Source organism: Neltuma alba, unplaced genomic scaffold, assembly GCF_004799145.2.
Source record: "Neltuma alba isolate B1F8T4 unplaced genomic scaffold, ASM479914v2 tig00013806_pilon, whole genome shotgun sequence".
NCBI lineage: Eukaryota > Viridiplantae > Streptophyta > Magnoliopsida > Fabales > Fabaceae > Neltuma > Neltuma alba.
Window position 1 is genome coordinate 22,649 of NW_021637921.1, and position 6,893 is coordinate 29,541.

The following is a 6,893-nucleotide window of genomic DNA, read 5'->3' on the forward strand; positions in this document are numbered from 1 at the left end:
CAAATTCGGAGGAAAGAGTCTTATAATAGACAGTGTGATTTGAAACCACAAGTTTGTGTATTACCGATCAAATCATTATTATTAATTACATTAAATCTTATTTGGGGAGTGATAAATCCACATTTTATCATATCATTTTATATCTTTTTGGGGATTTTTATCAATTAAAATGGGATAATTTGCATTGACTATGATTATTTTGAATTAAATATTGATTGCATTAAAATAAAGTTAATAAAAAGGAAGTTTTACCCAAATGATTGATTTTGGGGCTTTATGATATTATATTATCTCAATTTATTTTGTAGGTCTAAGAAGAAAAAGGAAAGAATTGAAAAGTTGGAAATAAAATAAGGAAAAAAAAAGTTAAAAAAGAAGAAGGAGAAAACCCAAGCACACCGTTTTGGAATAGGAAAGTGGAGGGATGAGTTGATGAATCCATCGTACACAGGGAGAGAGCAAGCCCTCCAATTTGACGCCGCCACCAATTCTTCAACAAACACAATTCATCGTCCTTTTCCTGGAAGCCCAGAACACGACTTCACTCTTAATTCAACCCACCATTATCTACTCCTATTCTTTAATCCTCACCACCGCCACCATCGACTCCTATTCTTCGTTAGTGGCAACCCCCGTCTCATTTCTCTCCTGTAGAGCCTCTCATACCCAGTCCTTCAACTTGTCTCTCACGGGTTCCTTGTAATTCAACCGTGTTGTGGATGCTTCTAGAGAGCCATGAGAGGCTAGTCCTATTATACTTCTTGAACCTGAAAGAGTAGTTTGAGTTTGAAAATTATATGTTATAATTTCTGTTAGTTGGATATTTGTATTTGAATTGAATTGTATAACCTGAGATTTGAATTATATATATATTTCCTTTTACAATCATTGAGATTGTTTTATGTTAGATTTTATGATTAAAATGTATTGTATTTGAGTGTCTTTGTTTAGGAAAACGGGTTTTATCAACTTAATTTAATTCCCGCATCAAGTGGTTTTTAAAGGTGCTTTGAGAATTGATTATTATCTAGTATTTAGGGTAATCAATCGTCAAGTTTACTTGACCCAAATCTTGTTTGGGGTTATATTTTGACTTGGTGCATTTTTTTTACTCTCATATTTTTATTAAGTAAGGATAACTATATTCTGTTTTCAAAAATCATTTTCATTATTGACTTCCTTCGATCCAAATTTTATAATCTTCATTCTTTTATTAAAAAATATAAAAGATATTTGTTTTTTTTTACCATAATTAAAATTTAGGGATTAAATTATAATTGAATCAAAATTATAAAAATAAATAAATTAATTTTCCCATTCTTTTAAAGGAGGTTATATAATTAAGGGACCGGGGAGAGTATTATAAATCAAGATACATCCCTTAACAAATTCAAGATCTAAATATGATTAATGTGATTTGAAGCTGTATTGTGGCAGTACACTCAAGCAGAAATAATTCCTGACCTATCAAAACTTCAATCATAGGGAATGATAGTCAGTTAGGCCTGTAAGTTGGGCCAGATTTGATAAAATCTTGTACGTACTTTTTTGGCACAAAGCATTTGTATCTTAATTTCATTGTTGTATTCTTGGCTATATGGTTGGTACTTTTGGCCCAGATAGTTGTCCATTCTATTTATTAATCAATAAACTCTCTATTTTTCTCCTCTTCACTGCCTAAGTTCAATATTAATAATATAACACGACACAATAAACAATAAATAAGATACTCTGGGAAAAAAATTATTCGACAATGTAAATAATATATAAATTAATCCCATTTAAAATAGTAATTATCATAAATAACTCATTTCGTGCATCACACGGGACTATAATTTAATTAACCACCAAATCTAAATGTGGGTGAGGATATTTTAAATCAAATATTAAATTGATATCAATAAAAAGTATCTCTTATGTCTGTTTTTGTTGAGTTTGATTAGAGGTAATTTTTCCTTGCATCATTTTTAAGAAAGATAATTAGTATTGATAGTTTTTCCTATGCTATTGATAATGATTGCATTTAAAATTACATATCAATTTGTAAATGTTAATTCTTCATTTAATTATTTGCTAGATAACTTTGACTGGAATAGAAAGGCACAAGTTTGAAGGATAGAATCCAAAAAGCAACCAAACACTTAAAAACAAAGGTACCATTTTCATAAAATTGATCTAATCTCTTGATTCCAAGTCATCCTTTTCTTCTGCATTCTTTGTTCCTATGGATCTGACGATGCTTCTTGGCGAGCAAGAAACTCATACAGACCATATATCAGAATAAAATAATCTGTTAAAGATGCTACGAAACTCGTCTTTTTATGGCTTATTATAGCCACGGCAAAAGCTGAAAACTGAAAACAATGCGTGGATGATATATCAAAAATAATAAACTAATAAAATATATATATTGTTATTAATATTATAACTGATACATAATGCATTTTCTTGATTAATGCCAACTTGCTTCCCACGTGTTCTGACAAACTTAGTATTGAAACAATAGGCGTTTTCTGTCATAAATTTACAAGTTGCTTATCAAGGAACAAGGGATGTCATTTGTTTATACTAGAGCTATGATTGGAGGTTATGGTCCTAGTCAACAAAACAACTAATTTCTCCTCTGAAGAGCTTAATTCTTCGCTTTTAAAATTCAAATTAATAATAAAACTAAATAAGCCAATTCAACTCTGGTAAACGGTACATCCGCTTCCAGTTTGAATCATTCCCACTTTTGTCGATGATGCGAAGTTCCAACTTAAAAACTGCCTAATTCATATTTCCATATCAGTTAATCATATTATTCAACATATTTTCTTGTGCTTTTGATTTGTACTCACTAGCAGAAATGGTTGATTCTCCAAAGCTATTCCTTCTTCTCTGCACTATTTCTTTCCTCTCAGGCGTTTCCTTCGCTGACCCACCATATAAAAATTGTTCAACGAGCAGTAACTACATCAAAGGAAGATCCTTTCAGAACAACCTTAGCTACACCCTTTGTTCTCTATCTTCCAGGGCTTCAATCTCTAAATCTTACAATGTCTCTCATGGAGAAAACCCAGACAGAGTTTATACCCTCTTCATGTGCCTCGACTATGTTTCAAATCAAACATGCCAAGATTGCATTGCCACGGCAACACAAGACATTCTTAAACTTTGTCCCCAAGCAGAAGAAGCAGTTGTTTGGGAAGAGCAGTGCCAACTACGATATTCCAGCAAGAACTTCCTCGGCAAAGTGGATGTCACAGGAAAATTGGGGTTTGATAATCAACAGAATATTTCAGAACCCAAGAAGTTTGAGTCTGGGTTTAATGGGTTATTGTATAGTCTTGCAGAGAAGGTATCTTTCAATGCTTCTTCATACTTGTATGCTATTGGAGAGGCAACCTTTGAAGAGAAAACAGTATATGGCTTAGTTCAATGCACCGGAGATTTATCAGCTAGTGATTGTGGTACATGCCTGAAAAGTGCGATAAGTTTTCTACCTATTTGTTGTTATTCCTCAATCGGAGCTAGAGTTCTAAGTCGTAGCTGCTACTTGAGATTTGAATTATACGCATTTTATAATGGTGAACCTGATCCAAATGGTTCGTTTACAACAAGGGGAAAAAGTAAGCGTTTCAGTTGCCGGTAACTGTGATCGATAATATTGCATCAAGTTATAAGTCTTAAACTGTTTGAGTTTGATGATTTAAATGATCCTTTATGTAGGTACAACAGACAAGGCAGGGATGATTACAGGAATTATAGCAGCGATTGGCTTGGCAATAGCGATTTCAAGTTTCAGCGTTTACTTCCTTAGGATGAAGAAGAGAACTCAGAAAAGTATGCAAGATTATAGGCTGATATAAGGTCAATTCATGTTTCTGAATTTTTCTCTCTGTTCTGTTTAACTGCTTGGGTTCTTATGCTTAGGTAAGGGAGGAAAAGACAGTCATGTGATGGATCTTCATGCCTTTGGACAGAGAGGTGAAACAGTGTTCCAAAGTCACCAAGATTTTCGTGGAAGAAATGATAAGATATCTGAGGATTTGCCTTACTTTGATCTTGAAAGTCTTTGTGTTGCTACCAAAAACTTTTCTGATTCAAATAAGCTTGGTCAAGGCGGCTTTAGCAGTTCTTACTGGTTTCTGTATTGCCTATTTCCATAGAAAACAAAGGGAAGACACAGGTGAATCTTTTCTATAATTTTTCGTCTGTTGACTATGTTAACGAAGTAGTGCGAGAATTACCAACCTCAGTTCTTTAATTTTTCAATTTTCTTTTTCTTTGAAAACAAAATGAATTAGATGATGAAAAAAGCGAAAACATGCTACTGCAACAATTGGTGACCCCCAATAGTGTAACTAATCACACAAGATGGAGAATTAATTAGCTCTGAAGAACTTGAGTTTACGAGTTTCGCAACAATTAAGTTGGCCACCGATGACTTTTCTGATTCAAACAAGTTAGGACAAGGAGGTTTTGGTTCTGTGTACAAGGTAAGATAGTCTCTGAATTTCATTTCAGCCTCACTAAGCACGCAATTATGCAATTTATGGTTTGATTTTTGGGAACTTCAGGGTGTTCTTCCGGATGGAAGTGAAGTAGCAGTCAAAAGGTTATCAAGGAAGTCTTGGCAAGGCACAGAAGAATTAAAAAATGCGGTCATTCTGATTGCAAAACTTCAGCATAAGAATCTGGTGAAGCTGTTGGGATGTGGCTTGGAAGGAGAAGAGAAGTTTCTCATATATGAATACATGTCCAATCAAAAGCCTTGACAAATCTATCTTCGGTTTGCTGACTTTTCTCCCATTTTTTGAAGTAAGGTTTATATATACACATAGGTCACTGATTGCAGGTTTTGGTGTTTTTATTCCTTTAGATTCAGAAAAACGTTCACAGCTTGATTGGAGTACATGCTTTGGCACTCTCATGGGCATAGCAGAGGATTACTTTATCTTCATGAAAAGTCGAGACTTAGAATCATCCCTAGAGATTTGAAACCAAACAATGTATTGCTTGACCATGATATGGTTGCAAAGATATCTGATTTTGCTATGGTAAGAATTTTTTGTGAAAATCAAAGTACAGCTAATATCAAAAGAGTTGTGGAGACATAGTAAGTTATCTCTTCCTAAACTTCTATAATTAAATTTTAGTTTTAGTCCCTATAATAAGTTCCTCTTTAGTTTATTTGGTCACTTATCATTGAGTGAATGCTTAAATCAATGACTAATTCTATTGTTGAAAGAATGGTTTACTAATAAGTTGAAGAATTTCATAACCTTTTAAGATTATTTACTAGTTTAAGCTAATATTTTGTTCAATGTGAACAATAACTTTAAGAGAAACAATCATTTGTTTAGTTTTATTTAAGTTAGAGAAAATGGCAGAGGATGTTTAAAGTCGAAAGGAATATTTTGGGCCAAGTTATATGAAGTGTCTTTGATCTTGTTCTGTTTTATTTTGTTTATGATAAAAAGTCTAATTTTGATATATAAAATAGTGGATACATGACTCCAGAATATGCAATGGGAGGACTGTTCTCAGTGAAATCTGATATCTTCAGCTTCGGTGTCATCGTGCTTGAGATCATCAGTGGAAAGAGAAGCAGTGGCTTTTATGCAACTGAACTTGCCTCTACCCTTCTAGCATATGTATGTATTGTCAATCACTTGATATACTACTTTTTCTCTTAAATCAACCCATAAACTTTCAGGAAAAGTAATCAAGTTTGAATAGTGCAGGCATGGAGGCTATGGAATGAAGGGAAAGAAATGGAATTTGTGGATCCCCATTTAATGGAAGCATGTCTTTCTTCAGAAATTTTAAGGTGCATGCACATAAGACTGTTATGTGTACAAGAAGACTCAGAAGACAGACCTACCATGTCAGATATTATGGTTCTGTTAGGAAGTGAATCAATGTCTCTTCCACAACCAAAACAACCAGCATCTTCTATGGGTAAATTAGTTCAGATTGATCCATCATTGATGACAACTTCCTCTGTGAATCATATAATGCTCTCCAGTGTTCAATCTTGATGATTTTCTTCCTTGTGGCAATGTAAAGGTTTCTCTAAGCGTGTATGAAGAGTTATATTAGAATTTGATGTGTGTGTGTGTGTGTGTTTGACTACCCTATCCGAAGGCAAGGGTAACCCCCACCCACCCACCCACCCACTTCTCCTATGCCACTTGGGAGTTTGATCTCACAACCTCTTTTTTCAGATGTGTGGGGTACCATTGAATCACAAATCTCTTAACTGTATGATATATATTCAACACTTACACTTTACGTAACGTAGCATTGGCTGTTATTTGCCTACCTAAGAAAGATCCCTTCGGATGATATACCTTGGCATTGACAATGAAAAGTTACGTTCAATTCTTAATATAACATCTAAATAACTAATTTTTGAATATTAAGAAAATTAGTTGAGTTATTTGTAATAATTATGTGTTAGTTTACCTCTAATACCTCCCTACTCATATGCAAGAGTAATTACTATTTAATGAAATTCCCCTTACTATGTACAAGGAATAGAGATATTTGGAAGAAAGAATAATAAATTTGAGAAACGAGGTATATTGAGTTCTTATATTTAGAAAATAAATCCCATTGTTTAGCTCATATATTTGGTATATGAAAAAACAGGAATATTTCAAAATATTCATATTATTATATGGTATTGAGAATGCGTTTTTCTTTTTTTTTGATACAAGAGAATGGGTTATTTTCTCGTGTGTACCTGCTGACAACAGTTTTTTATGGGCTGAAGCTGAGAATGGTCTATTTGGTCCATAGACAATGAAATGATTTGTTTTCTTTCACGCCATGTTCACGTATATTGGTTCATGGGCTAGGTCTGCCCTTGGTGACAACTTAAAATATGGGCGAAAGCCCAAAAC

General features: G+C 33.6%; 1 pseudogene; it reads left to right on the forward strand.

The window, feature by feature from the left end:
- The first annotated feature begins 2,848 nt into the window (after window positions 1-2,848).
- On the forward strand, window positions 2,849-6,026 carry LOC114739219 (cysteine-rich receptor-like protein kinase 10; annotated as a pseudogene).
- The last annotated feature ends 867 nt before the right edge of the window (window positions 6,027-6,893 follow it).